Raw genomic sequence first — 19,380 nt, forward strand, 5'->3', positions numbered from 1 at the left:
CTTCAATCTCTTGGACTTTTGGAATTCTTCCTCTCACTAGCACTAGCTTGCCAAAGGCATAAAGACAAGCTTTTATAGATAGAGGGGAAGGAGTTAGAGTCATCCACAAGATTCATGGGATTGGCCTTATCACTAAGAAGCTTCCATGAGAGGTGGAGAACTACTTCCCTCCTATGGAGATTCGAAGCCAAACTGACCCAACTCAATATAGATTTAGTTCATGAATGGGTTAGGAAGAACCTTCGTAAGTTCGTTTGTTAAAAACTTTACCCAACTGGGCTGGCGCGAGTGCGACTCTGAGACAGAGCACCAGCTGGCACGCCCTCTTTGGAGGATTTCCCTTATTGGCGCGTGTGATACACTGTGGACCCGCGCCAATGGAAAATGGGCTATTTTTATGGGTATTTTGCAGAAGGTGTCTTCAGGGCATATGAAGTACATACTTAGGGGAATATAATGCAAGTGTTTTCAGGTTATGTCACTTCTCACAGGTCCCGGAATAAGTCCTCCAATGTGCGGGAGAAGGGGTAACAGGGACGGTGACAAATTACTGTGTAACAGACCTGTAAACCAACATTTCTGTCCATCTGAGCTTTGCGCTCAGAAACCATCGTGAGCTATTTTTATATGCCCAGTGTATTTGCAACAATTTATCTGACTTTTCCAGGCCCTGGAACCTCGTCAGTGTTGTCCTCGGTAGTTTCCCTGCTGGTGGAATGAGCGAGGTAGTTTCTTATGCATTTTATACCACTCTGGTTACACTCCCCGGTCATTGAGTTAATGCTCTCCATCCCCCATCGAATACCACACTTTTTAAACATTGTACATCCATAGGGCCTCGGCCTCTCGGCCCTCTCTACACACCATGCTTGGGTTCACAGTTCACACTATGCTCTTCACATGGTGCCCTAAATATGAATTCTAGCGAGCAAGAGTGTCAACGTAACTGATCTGCGCGCAACATGATCACTGTCAGGAGTAAATGTGTGCATTTAGAAATTCCAGTGGTTGGAACTTGCGCTGTTAAAGTTACGCCTCATTCCAGTCTATGCTGCTTCAGGCACAGATTTAATGATGGACATCGGTTAGTACTACTACCATGTTCTTGAAGCTCGTTATTAATATTCACTGGTTCATTGCAGAATTCCGAAGGGTTGCCCGCTAGGAGGACTTATATACATAAATATACGAATCTCGAAAATACAGATGAAAATGAGAGCACGTCCCTCGGTCTCATCGAGAATACTGTATTGAGTATTTTCCCCCAGAGGTTTCTGATTAAGTTCAAGACCTCCGTGCTTGACTGTTTTAGTATTTTATCTGTTTGCTGTGAATATTTTTATGTATGACGGAAATAATGCCAGAAGCTGCATCAATTGTGATGATAGCATCAATTGTGAACAGCGCTCTAGTTTTTTCAATATATATCGCTCCTCTTCCCATGAGATCAGTGTAAGTAGCAGGCCAGAGTTCACACATAAGTGCCAAATAGTCTTGGCAACATGTGCCAGATAGTATTGGTGACATTGGCTATATAAAAATGGTCTACTGAGAAAGGTGGAAGTTATAGTCTCTGCAAGTTTCTTTAATACTTTATTTCTGCCGAGTGAGGTACGGCGCAGACAGCTTTGAAGGGCTACACGAAGTTCCACGACCCTCCGTGGCTCTTTCTGTTGAATGATACGTTGGATTTATTCATACAAATAAGGAGACCAGTCCTGAGAAGTGCAGAGATCCCTTGAGAGCAAGCCGACTCCAGACCTTGCCTTCCAAAACCGGTTTGGATTATTCAATATGAATTCCGGTCTATGGTATGGTAGTGTGATTGACCTTAGATTCGACTATTGCTAGGCAGGCTCTGAAGAAATCACAGTGAGTAAACACAAGCAAAGCAAATTCAAAGAACTGCTCTTCCTTGATCGTAGATGCCAAACGACTCTTGGCATTCCCTCGCCAAATGCTTTTGCTCTGCGATAAAGCATTACGACGTTGTTGCCAAAGACACATCCTCCTCCTGGAATGGATACGCATACATCCAGAGTCTTTATTTCTTAGTCATTCTCATTGCATCACTTTCGTGATTGATTCCAGGAATAAATATTATTGTTAGTGTATTTAACCTTTTTTCAGAAGTGTTGCTGCTCATCAGTAAAGGGCTTGTGGGTGTGACCTATATATACATATTCCTGTTTTCATATCGTGTATGCGTTCGTTGTTCTAAAACTTATAATTTGTTTTGGGTTTTACACCTCAGTCTGTGTTGGGTTTTTTCATTTCCGCAGCATAGGAGGAGGATCCCATCAATATCTGATCAATTATGGAGGTTGTACAAAGCTCTGTGGAAGCTAAGATGCCACTTTGCTGGGCGGTGGTAAAATACCATTAGCCAGGCAACATCTGATATTTCTGGTCGGTTCATCTCTGTGCATTCATACATAAATGAACATGTGGAATAATCCTTTCATTGGCGTGTAGCTCCTACAAGTGGGTCACTGTTGTGTTCATCATTCTTATTGGAATACTGGAGGTATCGTTGACTCTTTATATATTGCATTCTAGCATATGTGTTGTTAGCCCTCCATAAATTCTGTGTGATATATGAGGGCAGATTGTTCTCTTTGAAGAAGTAACAAGATCAGAGAATATTTGTTCGTACCCTAATCAAAGAATTTATATATGAGCATTCAAGTACTGTCCATGACATGGTGCTATAGTTATTAAAGTTTTGATAACCATCATTTCTGCTTTGAAAGTGAAGGAGTATTTGAAGGATTCAAGCAAGTTTGCAGTTGCTGCTGCCCCAGTGTGGCATTGTATTTAAAACTCATTATAGTGCATTAATTCCTTGCTTCGACTGCTGCATAAAGAGTTTGGTGGGCTGATTGTAATCTTTTATGGAAAAAAACATAATGCTGGTCATGAGTAAACTCTTATTTTGGTGCTTGCTGGTTGCACACTAGTCATTTGCTACATTGAAATTGGTACTGTGCTGTCTGCTACAACGACTTGGTGATATTGGTATGCTGCTACTCATCTAATAGTTGCAATTATTTATCATTCTATAGACCAATTTGTAGCTGAAGACAACATCACTTCTCTGATTATATTGGTCTGAAATGGATAGAATAGATGATGTATTGAAACTACTGAATAATTTAATACTTTCCACTGTTGATGAGATGGTTAAGATCAACAAAACCTCTCTTTCCGATATTAAAATTTTTCTCCAAAATGCACATGAGAATATTGAGTTCTTGCAGCTTGAGACAAAGCTACAGCAGGAAGAATTACAGTAGTGGAGTCATCATTCTGAACCTGTTTCTGTTCAGAAGATTGAAACAGACTCCCATAAACAGCGAGACAATAATGTTACAGTTGGTTCAGATTTAATACCCAATAAAGCAGCAGTTGTACATGCAGATGCAGAAACTCAGTCTGTACTTCCCAAGCCCATCATCAAACCTTGGGAACAACTTGTCCACAACAAGCACAGAACTGGTCTTGGATATGACAAGGACTTGTCCTTTCATATTCCAGACTACTCAAAGCCCATTCAGTTTCAGAGTGCTAGATTCACTCATGACAGTTCACTTGCTCCTCATGACAGTTCAGCTTCATCTGTTCCAGACTCTGCCCCTCTTCCACAACAAAAACAACAACAACAACAACACATTGTGAAATGCCAACACTTTGACCGAGTTGGCCATCTGAAAGATCACTATTTTGATCTTCATCCATGTAAGCACTGTCATAAAACCACCCATTATTCACACAGATGCTTTAGAAACAAACGTCCTGCAAGAACAAAGATTCATCTTGGATGGATCGCTTCTTGGCAATGGGCATCAACAGCCAATAAGATATTCCAAACACATGTCAGAACTTGTTCCAGAGTATTGAACAGTCTTGCAGTTGAGTTTTCTCCATCATCTCACCTTATATCTGACAGGGGGGAAATGATGGTCATCTACAAGCTTCAAAGTCACATCAAGCGAGCCTGAGCCACAACCTACCACACCAGTTTCAGAGTTGTAGCCAGAGACAAAGATGCCCCTGAGCATGCCTTCAGTTGGCAATCTGGGACACTTCCTCTAGCAGAAGACTTCAGCTTCTTGCCAATTTCGGAAGAATTCCAGAAACAAAATTGAGAACACTTCCTCTAGCAGAAGACTCCAGCTTCTTGCGAGATTTGGAAGAGTTCCAGGAATTGCATTAAGCATTCCAGAGTTGTTGGTCATCCTTAAACCATCACAGGTTGAGACTTCCCTTTTTAGGTTGAAGTTCTCCATTTTATGCGGGGTGAGACCCCCCTTTCATGGTTGAAGGTTTCCCTCTTCAAAACAATAGGAGCACTTCCTATAGCAGAAAACTTCAGTTTCTTTCCAGTTTTGGAAGAGTTCCGGGAACTACACTAAGCATTCCAGTGTTGGTGGTCATCGTTAAACCACTGCCCTTTATACCAACATTTCAGAAAGCACATTCAGCCTAGTGCTGCCATGCATTTTTGTACATCTTGTATTACAGCTCTCTTCTTGGACTCATACATAACCCTTCGGATTAAGGGGGGAATGTTGGACACCTAATCCTCAATTGGCTAGTGTGGAAGCTAAATAGACAAAGTAGTCCAAGAGACCTTGGGATGTGAAACCCAATGGTCACAAAAATGTACTATAAATGTATATCAGTTGTTAATAAAATTGTATTGTCATGTTTTATCCTTCACAGTATTCTTGCTACCCATGTGTGTTTAACAAGAGGACAGTCAATTCCCCTCGGTTGCACCAAACCTACCATGAGCAGTGAAGTACGCTTCACTATGAGCGACCAAGGATGCGCAACACATCAAGGACTACAAGATCTTCTGGATCTTTGTTAAGGCCCTATAATACTATGATTCCCCCATTACTATTGTCATTGTATACCTTATTGTTATTGTTGTGCCCCTATTGTCCCCATATTGTTATTACTGTGCCCCATAGAATCCACTATTGTTATTTTTGTGCCTTGATATTATCATTGTTAGTTCAGCTTGGTTATGTTGTGAACCCTTAGACTCTTATATATAGAAAGGAAGTTTTGTAATTTGAATCATCCAAGAATTTTTCATTTGTTTAATGTAAAGGAGGTTTCCCCCTCGAAGAGGCTTATTTCTAAGGCGTTCACCTATCTTTATATCTTTTTGTGAGTTGGTTTCATAACATTTGGTATCAAAGCTTTGGATTCTAGGGTTTCGCTACTCCAAACAGGTCATCATGGAATTTTCGCTATAACCTTTTTTTGCATCGTTTCAGAAGCGAACAAAAAAACCCATTTGATATGAAATTGTGCTTAACGATGGGCCCAAATTTCATATCTTGGCTCGCTATATTTTCGGAGATATGATCTGAGGAAGTTAGGGTTTTTGCAAACCCTCGAATTACATGCCAAACAAGTCACCTTGGGAAAATCATCATAAATTTATCTTAGAGCATCAGATTGAATTTTCGTAAGAAGTTACAAAAAGAAGACGGACTGTAGTTTTTGAGTTACCATTTGCAGAACCTAAGGTTGAAACAGGGACCCGTGACATGTTGTACAAGTTTTCTCTACTGAACTAGTTTATACTCAGGTCATCGTGGGAAATTTGGCATAACTCTTCATTGGAGAATCCAATCTTGATCATACTTGTGGAGTTAGAAATATTACTCAGAGGGTTACCTCAGGAAGAAATTTTAGACCTTGGAGATCCAAAATTACCGAAATACATCATATTCAACATCAAGCTCCTACAAAGTGGAAAAAAAAAGGTGTGTAGTTTTTTTAAATTTTTTCATAAGCTTGGTTAGCAAAAATAGTTTGAAGGAATTCAAAGGGCATAGTGAAGAATTATTATCAGTAATTGATGCCCCAAAGAAAGAAAATGGAAACATCTAGTAAGCAACCTGAAAGCTCTAGCATGGCTCATGAAGAAGAGGAAGAAATGCAACATGATATATCAAAATTACGAGACCAAGTGCAACAAATGTCACTCGCACAAAAAGTAACAAAATCTAAGATGGATGGTTTAAAGAAAGACGTAGAAGCTAAGATGTATGGTGTGGAAGCTAAGATGTATGGCTTAAAGAAAGGCATGGAAGCTAATATGGATGGTTTAAAGAAAGGCGTAGAAGCTAAGATGAATGATGTGGAAGCTAAGATGGATGACGTGGAAGCTAAGATGGATGGCATGGAAGCTAAGATGGATGTCATGGAAGCTAAGATTGATGATTTGAAGACAAATTTGAAGACAGGCATGGAATATTTGAAGACAGATTTGACAAAGTTTCTACAAGAAATGTTTAGTAATGGTGAAAGGGTAGTAAAGGAAATTCATGATGAGAACAAAATAAATGTTAATCATGATTTCATAGACTCTAACATTGGATCAAAGACCCACCATGTTTCAAAGATAAATATGAGGAAGTTTGATGGCAAGGATCCCGAAACATGGATACTACAAAGGGAGCAATATTTTGATCTCCATAATGTGAAAAACACACAAAAGGTATGCATTGCAACTTTATATTTGGAACCAAATCAGTTTGTATGGTATTGATGGCTTTTCTCTCGTAAACAAATTGTCACTTGGGTTATTTTTACAAATGAAATGATAGCACATTATGAGGATACAAAAAGAAAAACTTTTTTTAGCCAATTGATAAATCTCAAACAAAAGGGTTCAATGATGGAGCACATTGAGGACTTACAAAAATTGAATATAAGGGTAAAAGATATTCCAGAGGAGCATAGGATTGATGTGTTCATAGGGACTTTAAAAGATAACATCCAACATGAGGTTCACCTTTGGGAACCAGATTCATTGGAGAAGGCATTAAGGTTGGCAAGAAAAATGGAAAGTAAAATTATGGCAACAAGGAAGCCTACCACTCACAATCATAAATATGGAAGTGTTGTTGCCCCTAGCCATCCACAACCTACAAGGTTGGCAACACAACAATTGGAAGAAAAAAGAGAAAAAGGGCTTTTCTACAGTTGTGATAGCAAACACACTAAAGGTCATAAGTGTGCCGACAATAAATTGTTTTACATAGATTGTGAAGAGGAGGAAGAAAAGGAACAAGAAACGTCAAAATAAGAGGACATACACCAGGAACAAACCCTAGAAAAAGAAGAAATGAATCCGACCATATCTTGTAATGCATTAGCTGGAATTACCACTCCTCAAACCATCAAGATAGAATGGCATATCAAGAAGAAAAAGGTAATAGTGTTGATTGATTCAAGAAGTACCCATAATTTTATTCATTGTAAGATAGCCAAGGAATTGAATTGCTTACTATATCCAACACCAGAGTGTCAAGTGATGGTTGCAAGTGGAGGAACCATAAATTTCTCAGGAAAGTGCCATAATATCAAGCTATTCATGCGAGAATATGCATTGAATAGCCCAATGCTTTCCATTCCAATGGGTGGTGTTGATGTTGTACTAAGAGTCCAATGGCTACAATCCTTGGGTACAATAGATTTTAATTTTCAAGAACTTTTCATGAAATTCTTTTTAGAAGGAAAGGAAGTTGAATTAAGGGGTATTGCAGGGAAATTAGGAAAGATAATTAGCTCTAATGGAATGACAAAGCTTCTAAAGAAACAACAACGAGGCATAATTGCACAATTATGTTCACTAGAGGTTCCTGTTATCACTGTAAAACTTCCTTAAAAAATTTGGACAACTTACATGGTTTCTCAATTCTTGTATCAGTCATGGTCAAGTCATGGTGAAGTCATTTTTATGTTTTAGAGTCTAAGTCATAGGGTTAGAGTCTCATGTCCATCTTCAAATAAAGTTTGATAGCCTCATTCCATGTCCTAGAAGCCTCACCATGTGTTTAGAAGACATATCTCACATAATTTCGGAGAAATTTTGAAACTAGCTACGAAATCAGTGTTTTCATAGCGCTACGAAACCCCTGTAGCAGCCTGTTTCAGCAGAAAAAACTGTTTTACTAGTTAACTTCCAAAAGCTTTTCTGAGCAGTTGAAAACTCATATCTGAAAATTGAAAGAGGTTTTTATTCCTAAGATACTAAAGTAAAAAAACCTCTTCCACTTTCTTCAAATCCATTATGATCTGGGATAAATGAAGGACCAAAGTTGCGCTATGAAACTGCTGTAGGTGCAGTTTTTCATCTCCTGTTTTACACCTGTTTTTCAAAGACTCATTCTGGGCGGTAGAAAAGATGTTTCAAAAACCCAAGAGAGGTTTTTGTTAAGAATGGATTGGTTCACAAAAACCTCCTTCATTTTTTCCAAATACATTTTTTACGAGAAGTTATGACCTCTGTCCCAAGACCTATTTTTCAGCCAGAACAGAGCAAGGGACAGTTTCCTGTTTGACACGTGTTTTTCAAGGACAGATTCTGAACAGCTGGAGGAATGTTTTAAAAAACCAAGAGAGGTTTTTTGTTCTAGACAACATGGGCTACAAAAACCTCCTTTTGTTTCATAAAATGTGTCATGGATGAAGAGATAAAGGCTCTTTCCCACGTGCCAGGTTTCAAGTATCTAATCCTAAAAACAGGGAAACATGTTCCCTAATTACTAGGGGTTGTCTAGGGTTTGTCATCAGCAGTTGGGTGACCACGTGGGAGGCTTCATCAAATTCGACTTCATGGAGTGTTAGGTGTCAAAGAATTTTTTAAATGTTTAGATAAGTTTGTTGTAATCATAATAAGGAGTTACACTCCTAGTTGTATTAGGTCTCTAGGACTGCTAGTTAGGTGTCAAATGCATTTAAAGTCTTGTTTTATGGTTAGAATAGGTGTCACTGATGGTAAATTGGAATTCCCCTCATGATGTAGGAAGGAATCCAGGCATGTAAAGAGCTCTATATATAGAAGAACATTTGATGTACAAAGGGTTGGATATTTTATAAAACAGAGTACTGTTTTGGCTTATGTAAAGACAGAATTCAGTAATATAAGTTGGTTGTTTTTCTTCTCAGGATTCATGAGGGATTTCCATGTTTAGAATGTGTGATTTATTCTTTCCTTAATGTCTTTTACAGTTGCATATATGTGTAATCACTCAGAATTCATTGATCATGCTCTGACTTCCTGTATGCATGTATGAACTGTGGTTTTATATGAGTTGTGTTCTGAACATCTAAATGCTAAATGCCCTGACTTCTATGTAAAGGCAGTCTCATTATTTACTGAAGTATGATTGACTCCATAGGCCCAATGGGAATTAGTTTAATGTTTGTCCAGCCTTCATATTTGTTGATGTTATTCCACAAGAGTTAGCCATCTTATTAATAGTCAAAATCAATAACCCTTTGAGAGAGCCCTCTCAGGCTAAGGAGGCTAAGCCTTAGTCAAAAGATTGGTTTGAAATAGTTACACTAAGGTCTTCCTGATTAGCAGCCTATCAGGGTCATGATTTTGTGATAACAGTTCCCACATTGAAATCATCCATTTCTCCAGATCTCCAAAAAGTCTTAGACAATCATCTAAGGTATTAGAGACTCCCAAAGGCCTCCCACCTATTCACGATCATGATCATTCTATCAATTTGATTCCAGGAAGTGTTCCTCCAAACATCAGGCCTTACAGATATCCCTATGTCTAAAAGAGTGAAATTGAACATATAGTTGCAGAAATGCTAGAGGCTGGTATAATTCAACCTAGTCAAAGTTCTTTCTCTACTCCAGTAGCATTGGTTCACAAGAAGGTTGGATCATGGCGCATGTGTCTAGATTATAGGAAGCTCAACAAGCTCACTATTAAAGATAAATTTCCCATTCCTTTCATTGATGAATTATTGGATGAATTGCATGGATCAATTTACTTCACCGAGTTGGATCTTCGTTCAGGATATCATCAAATCAGAATGAAGACTGAAGGCATTCCAAAAACAACATTTAGAACTCATGAGGGTCATTATGAATTTTTGGTCATGCCTTTTGGCCTTACTAATGCGCCTTCTATGTTTCAAGGTTTGATGAATTCCATTTTCAAACCCATCCTTAGAAAATTTGTGTTAGTATTTTTTGATGATATACTAATCTACAACAAGTCTTGGAAGGATCATGTCCAACATGTTGACATGGTGCTCAAACTATTAGAGGAGAAACAATTATATGCAAAATATCCTAATTTTTCTTTGGAGTACAAGAGGTGGAATATCTGGGTCATATTGTATCTCGTGAAGGTGTTAAGGTAGACCCTAGCAAAATTAAAACCATTAAGGAATGGAAAATCCCCACATCCATAAAGCATCTATGATGATATCTCGGGTTGACAGGGTATTATCGCAAGTTTTTTAAGAATTTTGGGAGAATAGCAGCACCTCTAACAACATTATTGAAGAAAGATGCATTCTCATGGACTCCAGAAGCAACGACTGCCTTTGAACATCTTAAAGAGGTAATGTGCCAAGCACCAGTCTTAGCTACACCAGACTTCAAAAAAACCTTTATTGTGGAATGTGATGCCTCAGGAAATGGAATTGGTGCGGTTTTAATGTAAGAAGAAAGACCCATTGCTTTCGAATGTCGTCCAATCAAAGGAAAGTATTTACACAAAGCTATTTATGAGAAGGAAATGCTGGCAATACTACATGCACTTAAAAAATGGTGACCCTACCTAATGGGAAGACACTTCAAGGTAAAAACAGATCATGATAGTCTTAAATACTTTTAGAACAAATATTATCTTTAGAAGAGATGCAAAAATGGGTCACAAAGATGTTGGGCTATGTATTTGAAATCATCTACAAAAAAGGGAAGAAAAATGTTGTGGCAGATGCACTCTCAAGAAAATATGAGGATGTGGAAGCATTTCTTTGCACCATTTCTATTATCCATCCAGATTGGATAAACGAAGCAAGGGATGAATGGAAGAATGATGAGGAAGTGTGGGAACTCATTCAAAAGATATAACAAGATCCTAGTACATCTGATACATTTAGCTGGAAATATGATTCGTTGTGGTACAAGGATTTATTATACCTATGTAAGAATTCCCAACTCAAACAAAAGATTCTTAGGGAATTGCATGCCTCTCCCTTAGGAGGGCACTCGGGCTTTCGAAAAACCTACCGAAGGTTTAAGAAGGATTTTTTTTGGGATGGCCTTAAATCAGATATTCAAAATTTTGTCTCGGAATGTTTGGTTTGCCAACAAAATAAAGTTGAAACAACTAAGACCCCAGGAATATTACAACCTTTATCCATTCCAAGCCAACATTGGAGGTTTGAATGGATTTTATCACAGGTTTACCCATGTCCAAAGGAAAGAGCGTTATCATGGTGGTAGTTGACAGACTTACCAAGTATGCACACTTTTGTGCATTATCTCATCCATTTAAAGCGAGTACAGTTTCTACTGAATTTATGGAAACAATTCAAAAGCTACATGGAAACCCAAAGATTATTGTAAGCGACAGAGATCCCATTTTCACTGGAAATTTTTGGACGGAATTATTTTCTTGTCTTGATACTGAGTTAGCTCATAGCTCATCTTATCGTCCTCAATCTGATGGGAAAACTGAGATAGTAAACAAATGTTTGGAAGGATATCTTCATTGCTTTGTATCTAATAAACAAACACAATGGGTCAAATGGTTGCCTCTGGCTGAATGGTGGCATAACACTTCCTTCCATACTACAACAAAAATGGCCCCGTTTATGCCACTTTATGGATATCATCCACCATCCATCACATCATATTTAAGAGAAAATTCTAAGGTTCAAGCAGTGGAAGATCACATTGAGCATCAACAACAAGTTCTCCAACTCTTAAAGGATAATCTCACCTTGGCGCATAATAGAAAGAAACAGCAGTTAGATCAACATCGCAGTGAAAGAAGTTTTGATGTAGGTGATTGGGTATTCCTATGGCTACAACCATATAAAAAAATGTCCCTCAAGCAAGCTAAGAAGGATAATAAATTATCACCAAATTAGTATGGTCCGTACAAGGTGTTGCAAAAGATAGGTACTATGGTATACAAATTGGAGCTTCCTGTAGCTTCCTGAGTGCACCCAGTTTTCCATGTTTCATGCTTAAAGAAGGTTATAGGTGACAAGATTCCAGTTCAAACAATATTGCCATAACTTGATGAGGAAGAAAAAATCATATTGGAACCTGAAGTGGTTAAAGAAACAAGAACTCGACAGCTACGAAATCGATTAATTTCAGAGTATCTCATCAAGTGGAAGAACTTACCTATTGAAGATTCCACATGGGAGGATGAGAATTTTATACAGAAGCACCCATAACTAATCAAGCATTGAGGACAACACTTTTTTGAAGGAGAGGGGCATGTTAGGGACCTATAATACTATTGATTCCCCCATTACTATTGTCATTGTATCCCTTATTGTTATTGTTGTGCCCCTATTGTCCCCATATTGTTATTATTGTTCCCCGTAGAATCCCACTATTGTTATTTTTGTGCCTTTATATTATCATTGTTAGGTCAGCTTGGTTATATTGTGACCCCTTAGACTCCTATATATAGAAAGGAGGTTTTTTCATTTGAATCATCCAATAATTGTTCATTTGTGTAATGTAAAGGAGGTTGCCCCCTCGAAGAGGCTTATTTTCTAAGGCGTCCATCTATATTTTTTATCTTTTTGTGAGCTGGTTTCATAACAATCTTGATGGAGATGAACATCCACATGGCCATCAATCGCAAACCGTAGTTGTCACCTACGGTGTTTTCCAACCTGCAGGGATACACAGACTTTAAAGCATATTTTCACCATGTGTCCATCAGGGCGCAGAAGGACCTTGTGCAAAAATGGTATGACTTGCCTTACCTGGCAACAGATGACGCCATTGATGTAGTACTTGATCGATGGCTGATAGAATTGCGCACTACAATAGACTTGGTGGTGGGAGGGAGCAAGTCTACCGCACAGTGCAAGAAGGACAAGGCCAAGATTAAGATGACATAGCCAGATGAGAAGAGGAAGAAGGATGCTGCTGACAAGGCCCAGGCAGAGTGCAATGCCGCTCAACAGAGGGAGAAGCAAACAGGTGGAACAAAGCAGGGCTCTAACAAAGGCACAAGGTTGACTTCACCTGAGACAGAGGAAGAGATGGACGAGTAGACAGAGCAGCAAAATGCAGACCCACAAGTGACGTATGCCCACATCAAGCATCCAAGGGAGAAGGAGAAAGGAGGGTCCAGGAAGAAATCCAAGGCCACTAAAACATCACTCAACCTAATCACCCTCACAGAGGGCAACTTGCACGACATCGGTGACATGGTGCGAGATGTCACTGCGGAGGCCCTACAATAGTTTGAGCAGAAGCAACAACTAGTATTGTGGGCTATCTAGACAGGTCTGCAGGAGCTACAAACCCACACATCACAGGCTGGCATGGTGTCCACCAACCTTGCTATCAGCACTTTAGAAGCTACCGAAATGCTACACGCGAAGGCCTATAGCACGATAATACTACCTGATGGAGCACTGATTACGGATAATGAAGCTGACAAGCCCACTTTTAGCACCCTCAAAGGAGTAGGGTTGAATCTGGCAGTGCTCCATTGTGAAGTACTCAACCTTTTGTAGGATGGAGTGATTGCAGAGCCGAGGGCCTGTGAGCACTACGCCCTCCAGGTGATTAATGAGCAGTGGATTAACAATGAGAAGATGGGACTATAGGGAGACTCTTCCATCATTGTTGTGACCGAGGCGACCAACTAGAACAAGTGTATAATGCAGGTCGTTGAAGAGGCATGCCGAATGGTCCTAGAGTTGGCCATTCCTGAGGAAGAACCAGTCGAGGTGCGCATCCGCAAGTTGGCTACAGGGGTGCATGACGCTCGTATAGAAATGGAGAGGTTTTAGTTGGAGTTGAACCTATAGATCACCAAGCTACAGTTGAAGGCCTAACCTTCAACCCTACCAGAAGTAAAGGAGCAGTAGGCAACCACTGTCACAGAAGAAATAACGGTGGTTGACAGTGTAGTAGTAGACTGCACACAACATTTTGAGTAGTCGTTCGAGGTCTTGATCAACTTGCAAGAAGACCCCAATGTACAACGACCAGAGACAGAAGCATGCGAGCTACAACAGTGCTATGATGAGATCAAAGGCATAGCGTGAATCGTCGTGCTCACCCAGAGACTGGAAAAGCTTTAGGAGGCCAAGCAGCTGAAAGAACAGGTGGATGCAATGCTGCACAAGGAAGCAGTGCTGAAGGCATGACTGAAGCCCTGGCTAGATGAGGCTTACATGATCATAGCCTCTATTGAAGGAAAACTTGCAACTCTACAAGAAACTTAGAAAAAGGTTCAGGCCAACTGATGAGCCCCAATTTTTGGTATAATTTGGGCTCATTTGGCCTACTTGCTTTGCTCAAACCATTCACTTTTTACTGCTTATGCATGCATTTCTTAGTTTATTCGTGTTGTTTGTAGGAAGAAGGGTAGACATTTTATCTACGTGACTAATGCATGATGCTTTCAGGTTTTTTACATTAAAAGGGAGAAAAAGACAACAAAAAAGGAGACAAGGAGACAATGAGGTGGCACTGCTGGTTTTTAGGAGAGGATGTCCACGGTCTTGGGGAACTTCCTCGTGATTCCCACCAAGAACTCCGAGCTCCAATCCATCTCCCCGCCGAGCTTAGAAGCAGCCAGCTGTTCTACAGGAACAGCAGTTATAACTGTTCTACAGGAACAGTAGTTATGACTGTCCTACAGGATCAGCAGTTAAACTTTAGTTGGACAGCCGAGCTCCTAAAATCAAGGACATCTATTGGATGATCGTTGTTGCATAAATACTGAGGCCGTAGCCTTGCAGAGAAGCTTTTTGAACCTTGGCATTACTCTTGTAATTGGAAAGTACGAGCTAGAGCTCAGTTTTTGTTCCTTTTTGTAAGCCAATTTGGCATGACATCAGATTATGAATAAAGAAGGCAGATTTTGATCTAGTTCTGAGTTTTCTCAAGGAGCTATAGCTCTCAGGTTAGGGCCCAACCTGAGAGCAATAGATCTCCTCAGTGTTGTAATGTGTTTGCATTTCATTCCAGCACTTTGAGTTTGTTTATTTTCACATGCAATTCAAGTTCACAGTTTGGTAATTTAGTCGTTTTCATGAGCATAGATAGGACTAGTTTATGGTGATCTGCTTTCAGTTGCTTAAGTTTGATAGGAGGATAGATATAATCTCTTGGAGCTCCAGCAAAAAAGTTGAGGAAGTCTCCACTGCCATCTCTGTTTGGAGATTGGAGTGAAGCTTATACCAACCACAAAAATACGCAGTTCTTCACTTTATACATGCTGCAACATAGTCTCGTTTATGATAGGTCTTTCCATGCACTTCACTCTTGCACCATACACCTTCATCACCGCTTCATGCACATTCCTCTACATGCTTTATATTGCTGTTCATAGGTTAATGAATTTTCATCTTGGTGACAGTCATAAGCCATTTGTTTTATTTACACTGCTCTTCGTCGTTCTATTACCTTCTTCTTCATCTTGATCACGCATGCAACCACATCCTTGACCTCCGCTCCGCTCTGTTATCTCCCAAACTCCTCCACTCCTCACGTAACTTCATTCTTTAGACATTTCGTTGTTATAACCTTCCATCCATCAACCCACTTCATACACTCATTCTCCATCCTACTTCTCCACTCCTGAGCCATCACCAGCTTTATTCCTACCTTGCACATCTCCCCCTACCATTCCATCACTCCACCATCACTTCAAACACCCACGGTAGGTCATCCTGTAGCAATTTGTAGACTTCCTGTAGAAACCCTTGCGTTTCCTGTAGAATCCCCTGCAGACATCCTGTAGGAGGCCACTCACTCGGTTGCTGAGCCTCTGAACGTGAGGAACCTCTGTGGACTGATGCTAAGGATCTCTGGGGACCTCTCCTAGCCTCCCCAACCTTTCCCAAGCTTTCCTTCCTTCCGCATCACATCTGCACAACCAAACCCTAATAAGCACAAAATCACGATCACTCCATCCACTTAAAGAGAAAATAAAAAAACATGTCTTTTAAGATGCAAGTAGATTAGATTCATGCATTTTCACTTATTAGAAGTAATGGCATCATTGGTAGAAGTTTCCTTCACATTCTTTGCATCATAGAGGTTAGACTAGTTAAATTAGGGTTTCCTAGGGTTTCCATGTTTTGATTTGCTTTCAGTTCATTTTTGCCAAGTAGATTAGTCTTCTTTGAGCTAGCTTTCGTCCATCATTTAAAAAGCTTCTTCTGAGAGCCTATAGAAGTTGGCTTGAGCCCTAGCGGACTTGTGCCAGCTGACCAAGTGACAGCTGCGACAAGAGCTAGTACTTGTGCATACAGCACCGTTGCTTCCAAGTTTGTACGAACTACCGGGTTGATAAAATTAAGAGACAGGAAGCCCCAGGAGTTGTAGCATTATTGCTACAATACTGGAGCTCACCATATTTTTGGTGCCGTTGCTAGGGAAGCGTCAGAGTATTAGCATTTGTTGCTTTTCTTCTACTTTCTTACTCTTACCTTCTGCTAAGTAGTTTACTTCATTTCCATTCTGCAAAAGTAGCATAACATTTCCTGCTTTCATAGATTAGCATTTCCTGCTTTCATAGATTAACATTTCCTGCTTTCATAGATTAGCATTTCCTTTCTGCAAGCGTGGACTAGCATTTCCATTCCTGCAATTTCATTTGAGCAAAGTAGATTAGTCCTTTCCTGCTTTCAGTTAATTTTGCATCTTTCATAGATAGTTGTAGATCAATCTGTCTCAGTTTTGCAGGTACCAAAAGAAAAGCAAAGCAAAAGCAATCAAAGAGAAAAAAGAAAGTCTTTTCCATTTCATGCCTCGTAGGAACCGAGATAGATCAGGCAAATTCCTACCAAACACCCCCACCACATCACTGAGTCACCCTTCTCTCCTCTTCGGTGACAGTGACCCAGAAGAACCTATAGGTGAACATCCTGAGATATCTAAAGATCCTATAATAGTAGAAGAAGAGTTAGAGACTACTCCATTTGAAGCTATGGCTGATAATAGAAGAGAAGATGAGAGAATAGAAGGTGCCTTCCCCATCCGAGAGACCAATGGAGAGATGAAAATGAAAAACATTAGCCCCTCCGCCTTACCTCACTTCCATGGGTTGACCACTAAAGATCCAGATACCTTCCTGTTTGAGTTTGCTGTCCTTTGTAGAACCTATGACTATACTGAAGATGAGCAAAATTTGAAACTTTTCCCTTCCACTCTCAAGGATGCAGCACTACGCTAGTTCATGGGTTTACCTGGGAATAGTATCACTACTTGGGCTCAGATGCAGCAAGCTTTCAACACCAAGTACCGGGATTACTGTAGGTCCAAGGAAACAAAGGGGGAAATCTTTCGGATGTCCATGGGAAATGATGAGTCCTTAGAGGATTATGAGGAGAGGTTCCAACTAAGCTATAAGCGGGCCAGGTGCACACTTGACCCTGAATCCCTCAAGTTGGTCCTACTCCGAGGAGTCCCTGAAGACCTCTTAGATACCCTTCACATGTTAGCTGGGGGGGACATTTACCAACTACCTTATGAGGACATCAAGACTGTGTTTAGAAACCACTCCAGGGCAGCTCGGAAATGAGGTAGAGGAAACCACCTCTCAACTAGTGTCCCTTTCTCCAAACATGAGCTTGCAAACCAATTAGAAGATCTTAAGAGTGAGGTGAGACAAACCATTGCCATGCAGTTTGATACATTCAGGATTCAGCAAAAGAAAGAAGAGGTTGAGAGAGCCTTGGCTGTCTTCTGTCTTAGGTGCACAAGGAGGCACCCTAAGAACGAATGTCCATTGCATTCGGTTGAAGTGTGTTTCGTTTGTGAGGAGGACCATCCCACAAATCAGTGTCCAACCTTACCTGGGTTTAAAGCCATGTACCAAGGGACCGAAGCTCCCACAGAGCCTCTCTATTACCTCAACCAAAGGAGGCCACAAGGATCTAGACCTTATCAGCAGGGGATGCAAGGGGCATCTCAAGCTTATTACAACCCCAACCAGTCAACTCCTATGCCTTCCTGGGGTCCCCCTGCTCATCCTTCATGGTCCATGCCTCCTCCATGGTCTTATCCACCTCGGTACCCCACTCAACCTACTTCTCATCCATATCACTCACATACCCAGCCACAGCCTCAATGGAATGCACCTCAGTCGGGGTGGAGGCCCCAATACAACACTCCTCCTGCCATTTTGCCTCCACCACCAGTGCAACCTCAACCATTACCTCCTGCTCCTCCAAGGCAACCTCAACCATTACCTCCTGCTCCTCCAAGGCAACCTCAAATGCCTGCTCAACCGAACCCGAACCCCAACAATAGACAGGCCCAGCAGGTATACACTGGGGAAACCTCATGCCCTACCTATGCTGTGGAGATCCAGGAGATCAACCTTCGATCTGGAAAGACTCTACCAGATCGCCAACCTCCTCCCCCAGAGGATGAGGAAGATAAACAGGAAAGTGAACCAAAGGCTATTCCACCCTTTCCTGAGAGACTAACAGCCACCACACAACCTAACCCAGAAGAAGATGAGCTTTTGGGTGAGCTCAAGCAGTTGTGTGTAAAAATCCCACTTCTCCAAGCCATCAAGGATGTGCCAATATATAACAAGCTGGTTAAGGAGAAGTGTTTCAAACACCCAGGCAGACGGAAGAAAGATGCCTCAACTATCAATGTCATAGGACAACTGTCTGACCTTATGCTAGGACAAGTCATCTGCCCAAAGTACCTAGACCCTGGAAGTCCTGTAGTAGATGTTCACATCAATGGCACCATTATCCCCCACACCTTGATTGATCTGGGGGCGGCCATCAATGTGATGACCAGGGATACCATGCTTAAACTCAATCTTCAGGGTTCCTTGAGGAAGACCTCGACAGTACTGCAATTAGCAGATCGCTCCACCGTGACTCCCGAAGGGATTGTGGAGGATGTCATGGTCTCCATTGATTCTTGGGAATACCCTGCAGACTTCTTGGTTCTGCAACCAAAGGCGAAGCTTACTAGATATCCTCTCATTTTGGGAAGGCCTTGGTTAGCTACTGCAGATGCTTACATAAGTTGTCGGGCAGGAAACATGACCATCAAAAATGGTCCCATGTCCAAGCAGCTAGTCCTATACCCTCCTGCCCAACCTTCTTTAGAGCATGATTTACCACTCTGGTTGGAAGAAGGAGAAGAAGACGAGGTGTACTCAGCACCTCTGTGCACCTTAGATACCAATAGAAAAGACCCCCCAACCGAGGATGACTTGATCGAGACCTTGATCCAGAATCCACCTTCCAGTGCACTACCCTTGGAGGAATTGGTGGAGGATGCCCAAGCTAGCACCTTAGTGGATCTCTGTACAACCAACCCTGTTACTCCCAGAGTCAAGAATGT

Source organism: Pinus tabuliformis, chromosome 2_1 (assembly GCF_031772625.1).
Source record: "Pinus tabuliformis cultivar Carrire ecotype Pingquan chromosome 2_1, CPIR1, whole genome shotgun sequence".
NCBI lineage: Eukaryota > Viridiplantae > Streptophyta > Pinopsida > Pinales > Pinaceae > Pinus > Pinus tabuliformis.